Genomic DNA, 22,417 nt, shown 5'->3' with positions numbered 1-22,417 from the left:
ACAGTAAGAAATTGAAAGATTCTGAGATTTGTAAATTAGAGATGGGTATGAAAATATAAAACAATTGATAAAACTGGATTTAGTTTGAGAAAAGTTTATGCTTTTATTTTTCCATTTTAAAATTTCCACTATTGGATATTTTAAATCAAACACTGAAAAATTATATGGTGTTACTCAGAGGAAAATGCAGTGATCTTAAGCAAAAATAAGACATTAAAGTTAAAGTGTTTTTTTAAAGAAATATAAACATTTTCAAAATTATTATTTAATGCAGCCAACATTATTGAGTTCTTACCATGTGCCCAGGAAGTACTGTAGATTCTGAGGTTATAAAGGACCCTTAAGAGGAATTCATGAAGATATATACGTTCTGGGGTAATAATCTCTGGTGATGGTATAATTCGTTATAGAGTGATATAAGGAAAATAGTAAGAAGAGAGGAACCATGCCTGGGTAGGGGCTGGTTCAGGAAAGATTTTAGAGATGAAGTGACATCTGAACTAGTTTTGAAGCCTGATGAGGAATATTGAGGCAATATGTGAGAGAAAGATATTCCAGGGAGTGAGAATGTAAGAGAGAGCGTGGCATGTTCAAGACACTGAAAATAGTTCAGTGTTTCTAGGGTGAGAGCTACAAATGGTGGGAGGAGAGGCAGTATTTGAGCAGGAGGATGCATAGCTACAGAAAGAGGCAACATGAGAACACTAAAAGCCTGGTGTGCAATTTTAAGGAGTCTAGATTTATCCTGTTGGCAATGGATGCCCCTAAATCATTACAAGTGGGAAAGCAACATCAGATTCTTCTTTCAAAAAATTATTCTCTCAAAATTACATTTTACAGAAAAAAATCAGTGATTTCCTATTTTATAGAGCAGCACTCTGATATAAGTGTTTGTTCATAGAAGCCAGAGGGAATGTGTTCAATTCTTGTCCCTTCCACTTATGAACTAGCTGTGTCCTTGGGCAGGTCAATTAATGTCTCTGGGATTCAGTCTTCTCACTTCTTTTTTTTTTTTAACTTTTTTTATTTTATATTATCATGTTATGTTAACCACCATACATTACATCATTAGCTTTTGATGCAGTGTTCCATGATTCATTGTTTGCGTATAACACCCAGTGCTCCATTCAGTACGTGCCCTCTTTAATACCCATCACCAGGCTAACCCTTCGCCCCACCTCTTCCTCTCTAGAACCCTCAGTTTGTTTTTTAAAGTCCATAGTCTCTCATGGTTCTTCTCCCCTTCCGATTTCCCCCCCTTCATTTTTCCCTTCCTACTATCTTCTTCTTCTTCTTTTTTTTTTTTTTTTAACATATAATGTATTATTTGTTTCAGAGGTACAGGTCTGTGATTCATCAATCCTACACAATTCACAGTGCTCCCAATAATACATACCCTCCCCAATGTCCATCACCCAGCTACCCCATCCCTCCCACCCCCCACCACTCCAGCAACCCTCAGTTTGTTCTCACTTCTAAAAGAAGGGTAAGAACAGTTCTCACTCACAGGGCAATCATAAGAATTGAGATAATACATATTAAATTCTGAGAACAAAGAAAGTTTTTAATAAATATTAATTTTTAATGAGGGTTATTATTATATCATTTCTCTATCCAATACTATGGATATTTAAAAATTGTTGAATTTTTTAAAATAAGTTGACTGACATATGTTGTACCAACTATGTGTATTTTACTTGTTAAAGAAACATAATTCCTCCTGTATTTAATTGATAATTTATTTTATTTTTACTAATGTAACTTCTTGATTTTGCAAGTTAATAATGGGTAAGGCAATACTAACACCATAAGTAGTAAAGTTACTTCAAAATGCATTCATGGGGATCAAAGTAAAAACTGAAATAAATCTGTTAAAAAACCAGCTTTTGAGTTTGTGTCACCCTAGGCAGGCTAAGAAACATCAAATAGAATAGTGATGAAAATTAACCAAGTTTGAAAGGATTAGTCAAAATTTCCCTGAACTAAAATTTCAATTGAATTTCTAATTCAAATTAATTTTGAACTTATGCTTATTAAAATAATTAAAAATTGCAAATGTATTTTTTTTAATTTTCTTTTTAGTTTATACTAATATTACCTTTAAGAATTGTATCTTTTTGTCCCACAGAAGGAGTGATCTAATAGTTCAATTAGGGGCTAAAAGTTTTTTCTATGATGTGGATTTTTTTCTTTGTATTCCCATTTCTTCCTCCAATTCCTGTCTCTTCTCCATATACATACTTATGCATATCCACTGCAGCTATAATTATTTTCCCCCAAAGCATTACTGATTAGGTCAAGACCAAATGAAAATGTACTACTGTACATTTTCATAGACCTAGATATTTAATTTAGATATTAAATATAAAATATACTACTTAGTTTTTAAGATTAACCATCAATCAGGTATCTCAGTCTAGATACCAGTTTCTCCTTCCATAGCTCATACACTCCTGGCAAAGTGCTAATATTATATCCTACTTAATTATTATTACATTGCATTTGCCATTACTCTCTCTTCTGAGGACTCTAATCATCATCAATAATTTGGGGCTATCACATGCTTTGAAATCCAACTCTAGATATTCATATTTAGGAAGCTCTATCTTTCTATCTAAAAATGACTCCCATCTATTTTCCATTTATTCAATTTTCTCTAAACCATCTTACTTAAACTTGCAGCTAAGCTACTTTATTTTATTTAACACAACAATATCATGTCTGAAAATAATAAATTTCTCAAGGACTGTGGCTAGTTCTATTTTACCTGAGGTTATTTATCTGAGGTGATCTCTAAATGAGTAAATCTATCAAGCAGACATTAACTGATAAGAGAAATCTGAGAGATAGTAAAAAACACGTATTTCCAGTGGGGGCAGTGTCATCCTAAAAGGGATTAACTGGTTCGTGGGGGCAAAAATCTTAGATATGAAAATGGTTTGTGGCCCTCCAAACGGTTTGTGGTTCTACCTGTCACATTAACAGTTTATCTGAGGTATTAAAATTTCATGAGTATTGCAAAGATTAAGAAAAAAGATTCCTTAGGTGGGTGATAATAAAAAAGATTGAGAAACACTGGTCCTGAATAATTTGTCATATAGAATTTCTTTTTTTTTGTATACCTACTCAGAGTAATTTATAGGATAAAAGTTTCATATGTGTCCTACCTCAATAAGGGCATTTGTAAGTATGGTACATTTGCCAATTTTATTCTAGAGCCCCGAATTTGAGTCAAGCCCTCACTTTAATATAACTGCATCTAATAATTTTATTTTCAGATTTATCTATTGGCCCTAAGCATAAATTTCAAATATAAAAATTGAGTATATTCCAGAAATATGGCGCCAGACTAAATTACCCTATAAGAAATCCATCTAAAGTGAGCTTTCAAAAATATTAACTAAGTCTAAAACCAGAGTTATAAAATGACCGTGGATTGGAAGAGAAAAAAGATCAAAAGAAAAAGGGTGTATAATTTAAAAGATGTGTCTATGTCCATACAGAGCAGATCATTGATCAGCCAGTTTGTAAAGCAATACATTCTTAAATATAACTTAGGCATCTTTGGATTGGCTGATAGACAAACCCAGGCAATAAATAATTATATGGGGGTCCATAAAAATATCTTGAGGTTGCAAAACTGATGACAATCACTTATAACTGTTACACTTCTCCCAGTGAGTTCCCTGGGACTCTAAACAAATGATATCACAAATCCTAAGGTATATTTTACAAAGGGAAAATTTACTATGTGATCACAACATGAACACATTTGGAGATATGTTTTCATATCTATTGGGCATCAGATTAAATTCTTAACTTTTAAGATGAGAAAACAGCAGATCCATAGAGCAATGTAAAGTATTTCTCCAGTAGCTGAAGATTTCTGAAAAGCACCTTGTGGTAAAAATCACATTAAATATTTTTTTATTAACTGCAGGGTACACAGACACAAATGTTGTAAATAATGTTACCTCTGACAAGAATATTGTTATTCCCTTCCCTGAATTTACATAGGGTAAAGAAACTAAACCAAATACATGAAATACCTTATTTGTTATCTAGAATAAATCATTTTCAACCTCATTTTAGTCTATCTGTGACAGTTTCAATCCACCTTAAATTCATCACATTTTATTGAAACTTAATTTTCTAAGGTCTCCAGTGAACTAATGTGGAGATACTACCAAGGTCTCTCTTTCCCTCAAAACTGTGAATTTCTTTATTGCCTTAGAGCCCAAGGAATAGGGTTCTACACATTTATTATGTCTCTATGTAGCCATTAGATCTATTTAAATTGGTGTGTTTCTTTCACTATATTAATGGCTTTCTTCCTCACAGCAGATCAATTTTCAATCTTTAGAGACCACTGAGTAAAACCTGTCTGAAACTAAATTCTCAAACTGAATTCCCCACATCAACTTAAAAACTTTCAATCCAGCACCACCAATATGCCATATGCACGATGACAGACATAAAGATGAACTTATAATTTTTAATAACAAAAACAAAAGAAAACACAACAATGAAGCCAAAGTAAGTGTGTGTGTGTGTGTATGCGTGTTTTTGTGTGCACATCATTATCAGGAAAATATACTGAAAGATCACTTTGCTAAGAAGGCCAGTCTTTATATTTAAAAAAAACAGAGTTGAAAGCATCAAATGGAAATTTAAGCACACAGAAAAGAAGAGTTAAATGATAATTTATTTTAAAAGTTTAGTCATTTTAGGGGCACCTGGGTGGCTCAGTTAGTTAAGCATCTGCCTTTGGCTCAGATCACGATCCCAGGGTCCTGAGATCAAGCCTGAGTCAGGTTCCCTGCTCAGTGCAGAGCCTGCTTCTCCCTCTCCCTCTGCCATTCCCTCCACTTGTGCTCTCTGGCTCTGTCTATCTCTCTGTCAAATAAATAAATAAAATCCTTTAAAAAAAAGTTTAGTCACTTTAACTATTTTTTTTTTATTTTTAAATTTTAAATAATTTTAACAAGTGAGGCAGGGGTTCCCACCCAGGGCCTGAGAGTAGAGGGTGGTTATAGATATCTAGAGAGTCACTTTTTAGGTTCAGAGTAACCAGCCTAATTTTTGTGAAATTGTGTAATATATGTATAGGTGAATTTATTGACTTTTTGAGAGAAAATTCAAACTGGCATATGTTTTTCAAACCAGTGAAGAATCACAGGCAGAAAGTTAAGAGTAATTGGATGGATTCTTACTTTGATTATTTTTTATTTTCAGCCTATATCTGTTTTCTCAAAAGGATACACTTTTTGCTAATTTGTTATGTTAATCCAACAATTGAGATAATCATGGTACTCAAAAGATATCTATTTGTAAATGCAGCTTTACTTTAAACTTAAGTCTTTATAATATGCCAAAAATCAACCAATGAACATAAATGATAAGTATTAATTATCAAGCATAAAATTCTAGAAATGATTTCATGCCCTAGCTCTTCATTTAGAATATCCAACATATTATTACAAAGGGATCATTATGATTTTTTTTTTAATTTTAGAGAGAGAGAGAGATAGTGGGAGTGGGGAGAGGGGCAGAGGGAGAGGTAACAAATCCCAAGCAGACTCTGTGCTGAGTGCGGAGCCCTACGTGGAGCTTGATCTCATGATCCATGAAATCATGACCTGAGCTGAGATCATGACCTGAGTCAAAATCACAAGTGAGATGCTTAACCGACTGAGCCACCCAGGCACCCCTCACAAAGAGATCACTATGAAATATGAAATCTTAATAACAAGATATTTAGAAAGCTGGAAGTAGGAGAAGCTCCATAGTTCTCAAGCCAATCTCAGAGGCTTAGCCCTGGCAAACACACATCTGCTACTCTTAAGTGTCTACAAGAAGTCTACTCTGTCCCCTTCACCATAGTGAGCTAGGATATGATTCTCTTTCTTAGCCCTCTGAATTACTGAGTACAGTTGGCTGGCCTAAATGAGAAAACGGTCATTGTGAGATGACATTTCAATCCCATCACCAAACCCACGTATGAAATCCACAAATGCTGTGGCAACGGCATGAGCCAATCTAGGGTTGACCTAACCTCATGCCCTCTCCCTGCTTGTGAACAATCAGAAGAACGATTGTATCGCATGCTTGGATTAACCAATGAGTAACTGGCCAGAGGCATATATGTCTGGCTGGCAAGTGCTTAAAAACTGTAAAATCAACAGAAGAGGAAGAAGAAGAAGAAGAAGAAGAAGAAGAAGAAGAAGAAGAAGAAGAAGAAGAAGAAGAAGAAGAAGGAGAAGAAGAAGGAGAAGGAGAAGGAGAAGGAGAAGAAGGAGGAGAAGAAGAAGGAGGAGAAGAAGAAGAAGAAGAAGAAGAAGAAGAAGAAGAAGAAGAAGAAGAAGAAGAAGAAAGGCAGAAAGAAGAAGAAGAAGAAGAAGAAAGAAAGAGGAGGAGGAGGAAGAGGAGAAGGAGGAGGAAGAGGAGAAGAAGGAGGAGAAGAATAAGAAGAAAGAAGAAGAAGAAGAAGAAGAAGAAGAAGAAGGAGAAGGAGAAGAAGGAGAAGGAGAAGAAGAAGAAAACTGGGGGGCGGTCATTGCTTAGAGGTGTCCATGTTAAGATGTCAAATTACTATCTTAACTGTGAAACCTTGGCAGGTAACTAAGGTCTTCAACAATCTATGATGGATCTCCATTTGATGATGGCATTACAAAAAGTAACTCTTTAGTTAAAAATAATCCTCTTGTTTAAATGACAGTTACTTGGAATTTTTTGCTGTCACTTTCTACAAATTTATTAATAAGAAAAATAAATTATCATGACCAGGAGTGAAAAAAATAAAACATGTAATAATATTGTAACCAGAACAGCAGAACAAGAGTTAGAGAACAACACGGTTGCCATAGCACAAAGTATGAACATTATAATTAATTCACTAAGAATAAAATAAAATAAAAGCAGCTGATATTAAAATTTTCATTCTTTTCTAATTATCTGGTTACAAATCTTCTAAGCCACTTATGTTAGTTTACACAACTATGTTTAAAGATTAAGGGCACGTATACAAAAGAAAATTTATAAAGATCTAATGACAGGTTTACATTTACAAATAGATGCAATAAAATGGAAACTCAATTGTTTGATATACCCCAACAGAACACTTCAACTAATAAATATAAATGAACTCAACAATAAAATGATTTGGTAAAGCTCATTTATAGCAATTCAGGAGAAGTTGATAGGTATCAAGACTTTATTCAAACTAATTTTTTAGAACAATTGCTTAATGATAGGAATAAATAATGTAAAAAATATGAGAAGATAAAGTACAAAATTGAAGATTGCTTTACCTCAATTGTATACCACAGCATATTAATGCTGTTAAATTCTATCAACTTAGGGGCACCTGGGTGGCTCAGTTGGTTAAGCAGCTGCCTTTGGCTTCAGGTCATGATCCCAGGGTCCTGGGATAGAGTCCCGCATCGGGCTCCCTGCTCAGCGGAGAGCCTGCTTCTCCCTCTCCCTCTGCCTGCTGCTCACCCTGCTTGTGCTCTCTCTCTCACTATCTCTCTCTCTGTGTCAAATAAATAAATAAAATCTTAAAAAAACAAAACAAAACAAAACTATCAACTTATATTTACAGGTGAATATTATAAGAACAAATCATGGAATGTATATGAAATTTATCAACTATATGATATACTAACTCAGATCAATGATTTTGCTGATATATGAGATGTTCTAATACATATACTTTAGAAATTACTGATCTTACCATTTCTCCTAGCTGATAAATCTTGAATGAAATAGAAATAAGAATGGTACTTGGTACTTACATATGGTAAAGAGACTTAATTTCAGTTAATGTCATAACTACTTTAAAAAAAAGAAAAATTCATTATATATTTATTGGTATGATAAGTGGCCTTTTAAACTATCAAATAACCCAATTTAATTAAAAATAGATGATTTCATCTAATTGAATTTAAATAATGAGTTTTAAAAAAGAAGAAGAAAAAATAGATGATTTCACATTTGTATGAAATTTCTGATATCATAGTGGAGCAAAAAGGGAAAATTGGAGAAATAGCAAAAATATTTAAGTCATATCTACATAGTTTTCATAGTCTTCATTTGAGTAAATACAGAAAGGTGGACTATATGTATCTTGTATAAAGTCCTGACAATATTCTAATTTTGAAAACTAGAAAAATCCATCCATATCCTCTAGGGAAATTCCCTTCCCATCAACACCAGTTGCACTGCAAGAAAAAAAAAAGATGAAATGCAAAAACAAAATATCTGCAACTTTTATGAAACACATTGTTGGTGTATGGAGGTCTGCATACACACGGAATCTTTAGCTGTAAGTATCTATGACAGGAGAATTTTCACCATTAGCATGTACGTTTCAATTTTCTCTAAGGGTGTTTCAGTTTAATCAGCACAAATCATGCGTGAGAGCTAGCTTTCACACATCCGCATGGGTGAGAAGGAAAAGGAGTGGCAGAAAGAGTTTAAAAATTATTAGATGAAAGATGTTTGTAGAGTTTCACAGGCTCCCTGTGGTGAGTGGGAATAGTAAGAGACAGGTTGGCATTACCCAGCTATTGATTTCCTAGAAAAATAGTTGGTCACCTTCAGTGGTATCAGTAGTTAAGTTAAATGGACAATGTCCACTTATCTTTTCACCAAATCATCAGACCATAACCACTCTTCTCTATCAATGTATTTCTTAATATTTACTTGCAATGCCCATCAAAACAAGTATTTCAATGCCCAACTGCTTCCCACCTAAAAAGACTATTACATGGCAGACTTATCTAGGTCAGTGGAAGTTTTCTTATTGAGTAGTTTGGAGTTTTAATTTATAATCATAAAATTAAAATAAAAATAGCGCTCTATATGATCATGGTATTTACTCAATAAAGTCTTAGATTGTGGATTTAAAATGCACTATGGCATAATAATTGAATGAATGTTAAACACATATATAAGGAATGCCATTCACACACACAGATCTAAGCAAGTTTGTTAGAATGCTTCCATTTTTTCAGAATTAATATGCTCTTGAATTTCATTTTATTATGAATAAACTATTTATTCAAAAATCAAGAAGAAAACAAAAACAGATTAAAATATATAACCAACCTATTAAAATAGTTGCCTGATTTGTGCCATTCCTAATACATGCCAGGTGCAAAGGGCTCTAATACCCCTCAGCTCACCAAAGAGTTTTCCATAGGTAAGAGACATTTTCAGTTCTAAGTTTATGAGGTTTACACCTTGTTAGAAAGTTGTCAGAAATACCCAGTGATTTGACCTAAAGTAATCTCTTTAATGAACTTTGTTTATTGATGATGGCATTTCTAAAACAGTATGTATAAATTTATGGTCTATTTTGATAATGATGATATGTACTGATATGTGATTATCATTTGATAATGATGATGATGATAGTGATATATCATCACTACCACCTATATGAGAGTGATGCTTTTATATATATATATATATATATATATATATATATACTGTTCTTGTAAAATGGTAATAGTCTGCTAGATAAATGAAAAGGAAACCATATTTTGTGCTAAACATCTATTCCTAATGATTCAATTCTTTACGTATTAGCAAAATGTGAATAAGATACAAATGACATAAATGATCAACTCATAGTAATTCTTTTTGATGGGGGAATTTATGGAAGAGACTGATGATTTATTAAAAGATTTTTTATGTAATGTCCTATATTACAGATCTGATAGGTTATATCCATATACATATAATACACACACCCATACAAAAAGAGAAGGACATTACTATTTAGTCTGATGATAAACCTAAGTGGATTTTTTTTTTTCCTAAAACTGTCCCTGGTTTTTGGAAGGCATTTAAATATTTTTATAAAAATGGCTTTCTGATAGTTTTTTTGCTAAAATGGAGGAATACAGATAATATGAATGAGTACTTTCAGCTCTCATCTCTTCCCATTTTCCACTACCACATTCCTTGCCACAAAATGACTTACCGATCAATTTTAAAATAGTCACTGTATTTCCCTGGCCTAGTGTCTTTGTTCCAAGTTTCTTCTCCCTCTCTTTGTGATTTCCATTTCTCTAAGAACAAGTGCCACCCAACCAAAGGGGCCAGTTTTAGACAAATAAATGAATTTTGGGTAGTGGTTTTAGCACCAGGAATGAAGCCTTCCCCAAATAGGCACTTTCAAGTCTCCCTCTCATAAGAATGTGGTTGTGGGCTGGCCTCTGTTTGTCTCGGTATCTATTTCCTTAGAAGAATGTCGTGTAAGCTTTGGAGCTGACCCACCCTGTAAGGCCAATATTTTTCACAATGTCCATGAAGAAGCAAAGACCTGATAACCTGTAATAATAAACCATCTGAAATAAATACATATCAAAGATGAAGTAGTAAAATATCAGTGAGTTTTAATGACTCCTCAAGTTTATTCAGCTAGGAATTGGGGCTAGGATGAGAAAGCTGGTTTAGGCTGACTATATTTCATCCTTCCTGCTTAATACAATGTGGACCTCTAAAATCGCATTTATGGACTTTTGCCTGATTAAAGCAGTTCTGTCAATACTTGTTTCCTTTGACAGAGTATAGGTCTCATGAAGACAAGTGGTAGATCTTGCTCTTCTCCATATGCTAGTAACACAGGGTTTATTGCTTAAAGACCTAGGTTTAATTACTTGCTCTCCCACTTGAGCAAGTTACTTAATCTTTCTAAGACTCAGTTTACCCTTCTGAGTTTCTACATCTTAAGCCATTGTGGGAATCACAGAAATAATGCTCAATGCCTTGCAAGATGTCTGGTACACCTCAGTGCTCAGTATATGTGAAATGTTGTTATATTACGCTCAATAACATTTAAAAAGTGCTCTGATTATAAAGCTGCTCAATAACTATATACAGAGTATAAATACAAATTTAAATTAAATGTAAGACTATAGACCTGAGGATGGCAAAGTATAGTCCATGGTCCAAATCTGGCCAGCTGCCTGTTTCTGTATTGCCAGCAAGCTAAGTAGGATTTTCACATTTTAAGGGATTATAAAAAACAAACAAAACAAAAACAAAGAATACATGACAGAGATTGTATATGAGTCACAACACCTAAGATATTTACTACTGGTTCTTTCCAGAAAAAGTTTGCCAATTTCTACTATAAATAATCTAGAGAACATGACTTCAGTTAAAAATACAAGAATATGTTTTGAAAAAATAAATCTTAGAAAACTATCTTGATGAGTTTTGTATGAATTGCTGAATTTCTAAAATTTGTAAAGATCAGTAACCACTTATACAGCTTTAACAAACTTCTGTTCTTTTCTGTAGTTTCTCCCCTCTACAATTTATCCTTCATATCAAGGTCATACTAATCATTCAATAGACCATTTTATCATATCACTCCATTTCTCAAAACACATACATAAATACATACAAAATGAAAGTAAAAAATCAAGCTGAAATCCCTCTACCAAATATTCAAGGTCAAACTGTTTTTCCTTTCTGAAATTTATCTCCCACTTTTTTAGTAACTATATATGTAATTCCAGCTATATGATACTCCTGATAATACTACATGTATTCATATATATTGTGGTTTTAATACATTACACTCTTTAAAAAGTTTTTTGACACTCTTCTCTTTAAAGAGTGGAGCCTTATCCCCCTCCATGTGGGCCAGGCTATGGACTTGCTTCTAATGAATAAGAGTGGTAGAATTGGTGTTATATTGCTTCCAAGTTGTAGTCATAAAAACTATAACTTCTTCCTGGCTCTTTTTTACACATCCCTCTGGGGCGAAGCCAAGCATCATGTCTTCAACATATAAGGAGAAACCCATACAGAGCATCTGAGACTTCTCACACCACCAGCACCAGCATAGATTTTTTTTAAGATTTTATTTATTTATTTGACACAGAGAGAGAGCACGAGCAGGGGGAGCAGCAGAGGAAGAGGGAGAAGTAGGCTCCCCACGGAGCAGAGAGCCCAACACAGGGCTCCATCCCAGGACCCTGCGAAGGCAAACACTTAACTGACTGAGCCACCCAGGCGCCCCCTCATGAGAAATCTTTGGCCTACACTGTCCAGCTATGCAGCTCCCAAATTCCTAACTTAAAAAACTGGAGTTTGAACTGCTTATTTTGGGCAATAAACAAGAAAATTAATGTCAAGTATCAGCACAGAGGCTGGCACAAGGTAAAAGATCAACAGCCTGTTAATTTTTTTTAATCATTTACATTATTGTTTGGAATAAGGTTAACAGTAAGCAGACATGATAAAAATAAGCTGGATAATGCAGATTTTTAAGTGTACTTTTTCTCTGAATTGGAATATTTTTGTGTTCTCAGAAGGCCTTTAAATTACCTAGTGAAGAACAATTGCATTATAGACCTAATTGAAGGATACTGCTAGCTGGCCACCAGAATTCTTTATTTTTATATAGTAGAAATTTTGTAACTTGTATTTGGCTGCCCAGTTAGGGACAGAGAATTTTCCAGGGCACCTTGAAAAGCTGCAACCGTATGTCTATGCTCTTGTCAATGAAATGTAACTGAAATAAGTGTAATTTCTATCTCACTTGCTTCAGAGGAAATTTTTGACCCTGAATTTCTCTTTGATTTCCAGAATTGTAATACTCAAAGTGACTTAGGAAAGAATGTGTTAAAGTTGGCAGAGCTACCATCATCCTAAATTCCTGAACTATCCCTTGGATTAGAGCTGATTGCTGATCAGCTAAAATTGTGCCTGAATTGTTGAACAGGTAAGAAACAAATTCCATCTTACTTGAGCCATTGGAGTTTTGGTTCTCTCTTGACACAGCTATTAACGGTTCCTTAATAAACCCTATGTTCGTTCAATAAACCTTACATAAGTGTTGGTAATTCCAGTGGCCCCTAAGTGACAAAACTGAGAGTTACTAGATGTTTCATAATGATAATTAAAGGAAAACATTGAAATTAACTTAAATTTCACACATAGCCACATATTTGTAGGTAAATAAACGTGAGGTAAAATTATTTTGAATGTTCATGATGCCAATTAAGAGTGCACATGAATTAAAATTACTTAAATCCTTAATTAAAAATAATGGTGTTCATTATTGTGCTTATAAAAATTGAGTTTTATAATTTCTGAGGTTATTAATGACATGCGTCCATTCTCTAATAAATCCTATTTATTTAATATTATGCCATATATTGGAAAGAACTTTTAAATAAAGACATGGAGCCAAATGAGAAAAAAGAATGAGCAATAGTATTTTCAACTAGAAAAATGGATCTCGGCAAGAGAAAGGTTTAGAGAGAAAACAGATGGTTATTTTTACAGGAAAAGAGAGTATCACCAAGAAGGGCATTGTAAAAACCAAAGATACCGTGATAGAGATAATGCATAGAGTGAGAAAAACTGAGGGGAACAAAAGGGGGAAAGAGAATATTTCTAGAACATGGGCAGCAAAATGTCCAAAATTAATTAATTTTTTAACGCCTTTATTGAGGTACAAATCCAAGATTAATTTTGCAAGACAACAAAGTGTGTTTTTCCCTCCCTCAAAGACAGGAAAAAGAGAGTGTATTTAAAAAATACATAACACTTTTGAGATAGGAATGTTCAAGATGAGTGTTAAAGAAATGCGTAGAGAATGAAATATATCACTTTTATTGGAAAATTAACTTAAAGCATATGCCCTGTTATAAAAAAGAAAATGATGAGGCTAAGAGAGTAGGTCTTAAAAATTCTCATCATAAGACCAAAAAAAAAAAATGTAACTTTGTGAGGTGATAGATGTTAACTAAACTTACTGTAATCATTTTGCAATATATACATGTATCATTAGGTTGTACACCTTAAAATTAGGGAATGTTACGTCAATTATATCTCAATAAAACTGGGAGGGGGAGAAAAAGTGGTAAAAGAAAACAGCTTAATTTAAAGCAAGATGTTATGAACAAAGTTCAAATTCATCCCTGTCAATTACAAGCTGCCAGAAAATACCACAGAAAAACTAACTTAACACATGGCAAAGTGAGTTTATTATTACTTAGTAAAACAGATCACTACTTTGACAGAGACTTAGGAATGTCTCAGTAGAGAGGCCAATCTCAAGATATTTATGAATATATATATATTCATATATATATATATATATATATATATGGCTTAAGGTGGGTCTTCCCACACAGGGCTAACTTCCCATCGGGCAAGGATTCTGATGCACTCATTTAGGGCTGACGGACAAAGCAAGAGGAGGGTTTTGAGGTGAGAGTTCAAAGAATCTTGGAAAATAATCAATTGTTTGATGTTATTGAAAAGTTATACAGCCTGATGTCCACTTAAATGAGTTTTACAGGAAGTCCCTAAAATAAACAAATTTTTCAGAACTTTCACCTTCCTGGGCAAGCGTTTTCTTGAATAACAAAACCAAGTTGATGAAGACAGTGGAATTACAAACTTTTGTTAGTGAAGACAGTAAACTGTGTGGGTATAGAGGTTTCTGTGCTCCACTTACTTCTTTTTTTACATAGAACAAGAAATGTTTCACATATAGAGCAAGAATTCCTTTCCTAGGGATGGATGATGATGATAAAATATAGGTAGTTCAGTGTTAATCAATCAAGTTTTAGTAAGAAAAATATTAGAAATCTTCAAAACACATTATGTTCTAATAATCCATCAGTATAGTCATCTTGCTATAAAATATGAATATTTCTAACAATTTAAAGAATTCTTTGTTATTTTATTTGAATTTTGCTATTTTCTTCCTCCTTGAGATCTCAAGGATGCTCTTTCTTTACATTCTTATGACATTTAGTTTGTGGGTATAACTAATGAATATAGCAAATATGATATGCTTTTGCTAAGTTACTGTTATTTAAACATTTTAGAGGAAAAGCATTACAATTAATAACAAATATGGTGATATTTATCTGCCTTATAATACCTGTATATCAAGAATGATGCATGGAAAATGAATTTAGATTCTGAAGCATTTATTAATACATGCTATTAGTTGGGCGCCAGGGTGGCTCAGATGGTTAAACATCTGCCTTTGGCTCAGGTCATGATCTCAGGGTCCTGGGATCGAGCCCCACATCAGGTTCCCTGCTCAGCAGGAAGCCTGCTTCTCCCTCTCCCTCTGCCTCTCCCCCTGCTCATGCTCTCTCTCTCACTCTCTGTGTCTCAAATGAATAAACAATAAAAAATCTTAAAAAATTGCTATTAGAGGGCGCCTGGGTGGCTCGGTTGGTTGGGGGACTGCCTTCAGCTCAGGTCATGATCCTGGAATCCCTGGATCAAGTCCCACATTGGGCTCCCTGCTCGTCAGGGAGTTTGCTTCTCCCTCTGACCCTCCCCCCTCTCATGTGCTCTCTCTCATTCTCTCTCTCTCAAATAAATAAAAATCTTAAAAAAAATTGCTATTAGTTAATATTGAAAAAACAGAATTCAAATTAAAATTAGAAAACAACGTCATGAAATATAAATAAATTTCATAATTTATCCAATTGGTTAAAAAAAAAAAAGAAAAGAAAACAGCAGTGTCAAGGAAGACTATTCCCCAGGAGGAATCATGGGGATTACTGGGACCTAAGACAAGCAGCTCTGAGTAAAGCCAACATGAACTGAATCCCAATTAGAGAAGCATTCTAGTCTTCACTGTTTGAATATTCAAATCTTCTATTAGTTTGCCAGCAGCACTTCATTTTTAACATATCTTCAGGACTTCATTAAATGACTCCAGATTTTTTTCCAAGGTTTAAAACATTTACACTGTGAATATATCATTTTACTTATTTATGGAGTTAAAGAGATTAGTTAATGATGTCTCCTAAAGCAGAGAAAAGGGAGAAGAAATGGGAAAGAAACAATGAAAGACAAATGATTAAGTAATGTAGGTTGTTTTCTATTAAGTCTACGAGTCAGGATGAAATATACAGTGCTTGCTATTGTTTTAAAAGGCAGTGGAAATGAAGAAAGCATAATAATGGTATAATTATAAATCTTTGAAGTTCTTCAGTGCTTAAAAGCATTAAATCTATTAATGTAGTGAGATTGTGCAATCCAGCTCAAGACAAATATATTAGCATTTTATGTTTCACAATAGTATAATTTAAAACAATATCTATAAGTGAAAAATACACACTTTGCCCTTGGTTAACTTTTCTTCTATCCCTTTGCCCTTGGTTAATTAAACAGAAAGTAGGATTAATTTGTGAGGGCTCTCCCCACATAGTGGGGTCTTCCTTGACCATGATGTTTAAAATATAGCCTCCCCTTTAAAAAAAATGAAATAAAATAAAATATAGCCTCCCCTTCTACACACAGACACACAGACATACACAGACACATTTCTGCTTTTTCTCTACAGCATTCATCACCATCTGGCATATCTGCTATTTTTATATATTTGTTATTATTTATTTGGTTAAGTTTTGCTCCCTCCTACTCCCACCCTAGAATGTTCAGCTTCATAATCACAGAAACATTGTTTTATGCCTGCTTTATTCCCAGAGCCCCAGTCAGTGTCTACCAAGTAGTAGGTAATCATTAATATATATATTTTTTCTTTCTTTCTTTCTTTTGGTAATCATTAATACTAATTGTAGGAAAGGAGGGAAAAGTAAGAAAGGGCTGGGAGAAAAAAGGAAGGAAATTACTTCTAAGGATTAATTGGGCAACAGAGCTACATGGAAGGTCACCATTAGATTTCTAAGCCCTCCTGGAAGTGATTTTCTGTTTCATTTTTTATCTCACCATGCTGATAGGAAAGAGGGTCTAAGACTAGACCCCTATGGCAGGAGCCTGTATCCTCACTTTTCCTTGGCATGATTTCCCCTGTACTCTCATTATACTAGGATAATTTATATGACGGTTATGATAGTTAATTCTATGTGTCAACTTGACTGGGCCACCAGGTGCCCAATACTTAGTTAAACATTATTCTGGGGTCTGTGAGGTTGTTTCCTAATGACATTAACATTTAAATTTGAGGTCTGAGTAAAACAGATTGCCCTCCCCAGTGCAGGAGGCCTTATCCAATTCACTGAAGGCCTGCATAAAAGAAAAAGGCAGAGTAACAGAATTTACTTTCTGTCTGACTGTCTTGGATCTGGGACATAAGTCTTCTCCTGCCTTTGGACTCAGATGAGAACTTACCCCATTAGCTTTCCTAGATCTCCAGCCTGCTGACTGCAGATTCTGGGACTTCTCAGCCTCCATAATTGCATGTACCAAATCCTTGTAATAAATTTCTACCTGTATGTCTGTCTGTTTATTTTATCTTATGATTTCTTAGTTGTTCTATTTCTCTGGAGAACCCTTACTAATACAAAGTCTTGAGATATAAGTGGTCAAGAATACCACTAAGCCTGGCTTCAGTGCTGAAGTTTTCTTTTCTTAGGTTTGCCTACACAAAAAAATGGTCCAAAGTAGGGTCTCTGTTGGTTTGGGTACAAAGCTTCATAGCACTAAGGAAATTACTTGTATAAAAATCACCAATGATTGTGCCATTTGCAAAATCCAGCAGACAATTTTTAGGCCTGAAATTATGTGTTATCTCATCAGTACTCAACAAAGATGACTTTGTTTTCATCTAAACTTTTTATTATTTTTACTTCCAGGACACCATACTCTGCTGTTCTGTTCCTACAGCCCACTAGTCTTTTTTCCTCTTTGAATTTATTGATGTTTACTACTTTATCAACACTATAATTCAATGGAAGATACACTTTTTTTAAACTCTAAAACTTAATTAAAAATATTTGATCAGTCTTTAACAGTGATTTTCTAACAAATTTTGGATATTATAAATTCTATGCAAAATGAAATGAAAAAATAAAGATAAAATGACAATATTTTTAAATGCTGTTTAGTTGTAATGACTTTATATTAATCATTAGCAAATCAAGAAGGACAGAATATACATTTTGGGCAAGACTCATTGTTAACGATAAAGAAAATGACTCCATATTACAAAGAGCTGTCTTGATAATTTTTTTTTTCAGAAAAGGGGGGAAAAAAAGCTTTAGCTGGATCTGTTGATTGTTTTCATCCCATGAAGTGCCAATGAAGAGGACAAATTAGAATTCATAAATGTTCTACTATAACATTTTCTTGTTATTTGCTGTGCATGCATTATTATTTTTATATACAACCTTAAATTTCTTTTCATTAATATGTTAAAATTGTCTGTCTTTTTAGCAAGGGATATGTCAATTAAAACAAGATAATTTAATATTTAAACCTACTTTTAATATTTGGTTTTATTTATTTGGTTAAAGTTTGCTCCCAACCACTCACTCCCACACTAGCATGTTCAAGTCCACCAGTTTTTAATTTAACCAGGCAGAGGTAATCTGATTAGTATTTCAAATTACTGGTTGTGAACAAAAAATGGAATATCGCTCTTGACACCTGTGCATTCTTTAATTTCCATTCGTCCCTAAAGATGAAAATGATGATCAAAATAATGTTAATAATAAAAAGTGAAATGATAAAAAGAGGAGGAAGAAGAGGGAACAAAAATGACAGAAGCTACTATATTTTGAAGTTTTATGTGTGTCCGGAATTTTCTTTTTTTTTTTTTTTATAATTGTGTCTTTTATTTTTTTTAATGTTTTATTTATTTATTCATGAGAGTCAGAGAGAGAGAGAGAGAGAGGCAGAGGCAGAGGGAGAAGCAGGCTCCCCGCCTAGCAGGGAGCCCGATGCGGCACTCGATCCCAGGACCCTGGGATCATGACCTGAACCGAAGGCAGACGCTTAACCATCTGAGCCACCCAGGCGCCCCTGGAATTTTTCTAGACAATTTACATGTATTAACGCACTTAGTCTTCACTGAGACCCCATGAAGCAGGTGATATTATAGTTCCCTTTTCATAGATGACCAAAAAAATGGAGCACAAGGATCTGAAAGTACTTGCTTGTTATTATCAGTAGAGCTGGGATTCATATGCAGGAGGCCAGGCTCTCAAGCCCCTACCTCTAACCACCAGATAGAGTTATCTCTGATATTTAGATTATTTAGGATGTGGGGATCTCTAACATGAAACTCAGCAAGGGTGCCAGTGATGATCTGTTTGTAATTACTATCAGAGGTTATTTCCTTTTTTGTTAAGGTAGAAGCAAAAACATATATGAGTTCTAATATCATCTTCCTGAACTCCAATGAATAGAACTTTATAATTTCTTATTTGTTATTGGCTCCTAAATTTAAAGATTATTTTTCTAATTATAATATTCCTCAAAGTTTATGTCTGATCTCTTTCCTGTTTCAGGCTAGATTCAATATTTCTCAGAATGAGGTTCAAGGTTATGTGCATCCTAGCAACCTGAAATGTTTATAAAAAAATAAAGATCCCTGAACTGTACCTCCACTTGTACTGAATTAAAATTTCTGAGGCAGAAATGGGAATGTACATCTGTTTTTTTATGTTATGTTAATCACCATACATTACATCATCAGTTTTTGATGTAGTGTTCCATGATTCATTGCACATCTTAATCAAAAGTCTAGTGCTTTTCATGTTGCACTAAATTTCAGAAACCTTTTTATAGATATCTTGTCAATTCCTAAGGATTAACAAAGAGGAAAATTCAACATCATAATGTTGTAATTCAACATTACAAAAATCAACAATTTACAACAACATTATAATTTAAGAACAATTAGGTTTGTCATTATATAATATCTAAGCCCCGAACATAATTGTAGTTCTGAACAAAATGTAGTTCTGAAAAAATGGAAGTAATGATATTAATAATCTGCATGACATTTTTAATCAACATATATTAGCTTCTACAGGTCACCAATAAATTTTCTAATTTTCACAATCCAGTTCATAATTGTTTCTGCACTTTTTTCAGGAATTAATATTGAGTTTACTCCCGGGCAAAATTTATGCTCTCTTAATATACAGATGAGAAATAGGTCATCTCTTGTCCTTTGTCACCTTTGAAAACATTTAAGGTTTCTCAGGGAATATTGATAGTGGCTTAAGAATTCTGCAAATTCTTTCATTATTATGAGATGTAATTTATCTAGGTGTAGAGACTAGAACTAGGTTAAAAGAGACATAGAGATCCTTGAATAAGGATGAGAGTGATTATGAGTCAGAAACAAACCCTGGGTGAGCTAATTTACTCTATTTTCTTTATTTTGTATCACTATTGGTCATTCAAGGTGCAAGTGAGAAGTAGGCTGGGCCAGCTGAACAACCAAGAGGAAAGCACTTTATTTTTCTCCAAGGATTGGGCACATTCCCTGGCTTATTTTAAAGAAATAATTGAACTCATTCTCCCTAACCCCAGTGGCTTCAAATAACTTTGCTTATTATATGGCTTAAATTTCATCAAACAGCACTTACAGTTTTGAGCTGCATTCTCTTATTTAGTCTAAATTTTATGTTTCCTGTCACTTTAATATGCTTTAAAAGTTCTCAGTGTGTGTCCTGCACTGTCAGAATTAAATGCCTCCCTCATTTCATTTTTCTATCAGTTATGATAATGGATATTAATTGATTTAGCCCTACCTTTCTAAGGGTTCCATATTTTCTTTACTGTTACAGGAGTTTGATCTCTTCTTTATCTAGGAAGCCATTTTGCATTGACCATCTGCAACAGAACTCACTACTTCATGAAACAAGTATGTTCGGCACCACGGATCAGAGGAGTTGCTTAGCTAGGTATTCGTGGCATTTGGACCTCAAAGAGAATTACATTTTCCGGCCCTTTTCCTCCTTCACCCTGCTCTTTATATTTACACAGTCTCCAACATACGATGTCACCTATTTAGATAATAGAGAACATAATTTTATTGTAATGGTAACATGTCCAGATAGAAGAGTTACGGACTACACTGTGGGTAAATTCTTTAGCCATGTCTAATTGACTAAAACTAATAAAGATATGAAAATGCCACTTCTGTTTTTAAGGAGCCATTTTAAAGAGCTGGTGATAAATTATAACAATGAGCTTCCTGTCCAATTTGAGTCATGCTGTCCACTTCAGTTTCTATACACTAGCTCCACAAGGCATTTTATATCATACATCAGAGCTGTACCATTTTTACATTTAATTATTAACAATTAAGAATTTAAGAATTAACAGATGTGGTTTCTGAAACTACTCCTCAGCATCCATCCCTTTTATAGAGTCTTGTTATTGTTATTTTCTTTAACTTAATTTCCATTTTTCTTCCTGTTTTGTATTCCAGTTTATCTTTAATCCTAGTTTTGCATTCACTTTTTAAATTTTTTTTTGCTATGGCTAACTATCTCCATTTTGCTAATAACACAGTCCTTTATTATTATTCCAAAAAACTCAGTGGAAACTCAGAAAGGTTGGCCCAGACACAATGCTATAGAGTAGTATGAAGAATTACTTAAGAAGTGCAAAAATTTTATTCATTATAGAAATATCCATGAAGTACTTACTATGCTCCAGACATTGTGATTAAATTATGAATATGATTTAGTCCCTGTTCTGAGGAAGATCATGGTCATGCTCCCTACATAAATACTAACAACATTCCTTCTTTTGTTTCTATTTATTAGATTTCTCCAAGAGAGTCTCCAATAGCATTCAAAGCAAATTATAATTGCAAAAGTTAAAAGTGCCAACAGTAAACTATATTTCATGTGGCAGTTAGGAGACATTTTTAAAGATTCTCCTCTGAAAGTAGAGTAATGACAATTGCTTAGAATGATATATTATGGCAAAGATAAAGGGAACAGAATTTAAATGTTAAAGTATCTGAAAGTAAATGTATTCATAGTTAAAAATTGTACTTAAAATACAACTTTCAAGTCCATGGTAAGTATAAATACATGGTAACTTCCAGTGTATGTTTTTAGGTTTGGAATTCATCCTCTTGATTTGGGGAAGAGGGTGGAATCTACATTTCATTGCAGTGTTTTTGTTTTTGTTTTTGTTTTTTTCCCTTTTCTTCTTTTTTTAAATACTGATGTACTGATGGAAGGTTGAATCCTCAAGAAGCCTCTCACTAAGATGTTCCAATAGAGGATATGTTCTTTTTTTTAAGAGGATATTTTCTTTTCATAACCTGATAAGTTAATTGCAGAAAGCTACTTCAGTGACTGAAAAAGTTTGTTTTAGAAGCACAAAAATAGATTATATTTCAAAATTTTTGTTTGAGTTAAATTAAGACCTATATTGCAGAGTTCAAAATGAGCTGTGTGGCAACATCATGGTCATATTTAGGGACTTTATAAGAATAAAAGGGCGCCTGGGTGGCTCAGTTGGTTAAGCGACTGCCTTCGGCTCAGGTCATGATCCTGGAGTCCCGGGATCGAGTCCCGCATCGGGCTCCCTGCTCAGCGGGGAGTCTGCTTCTCCCTCTGACCCTCCTCCCTCTCATGCTCTCTCTGTCTTTCATTCTCTCTCTCTCAAATAAATAAATAAAATCTTTAAAAAA

Source organism: Leptonychotes weddellii, chromosome 14 (genome assembly GCF_054177405.1).
Source record: "Leptonychotes weddellii isolate Sample4059 chromosome 14, ASM5417740v2, whole genome shotgun sequence".
Lineage (NCBI taxonomy): Eukaryota > Metazoa > Chordata > Mammalia > Carnivora > Phocidae > Leptonychotes > Leptonychotes weddellii.
This window is presented reverse-complemented; position numbering follows the sequence as displayed.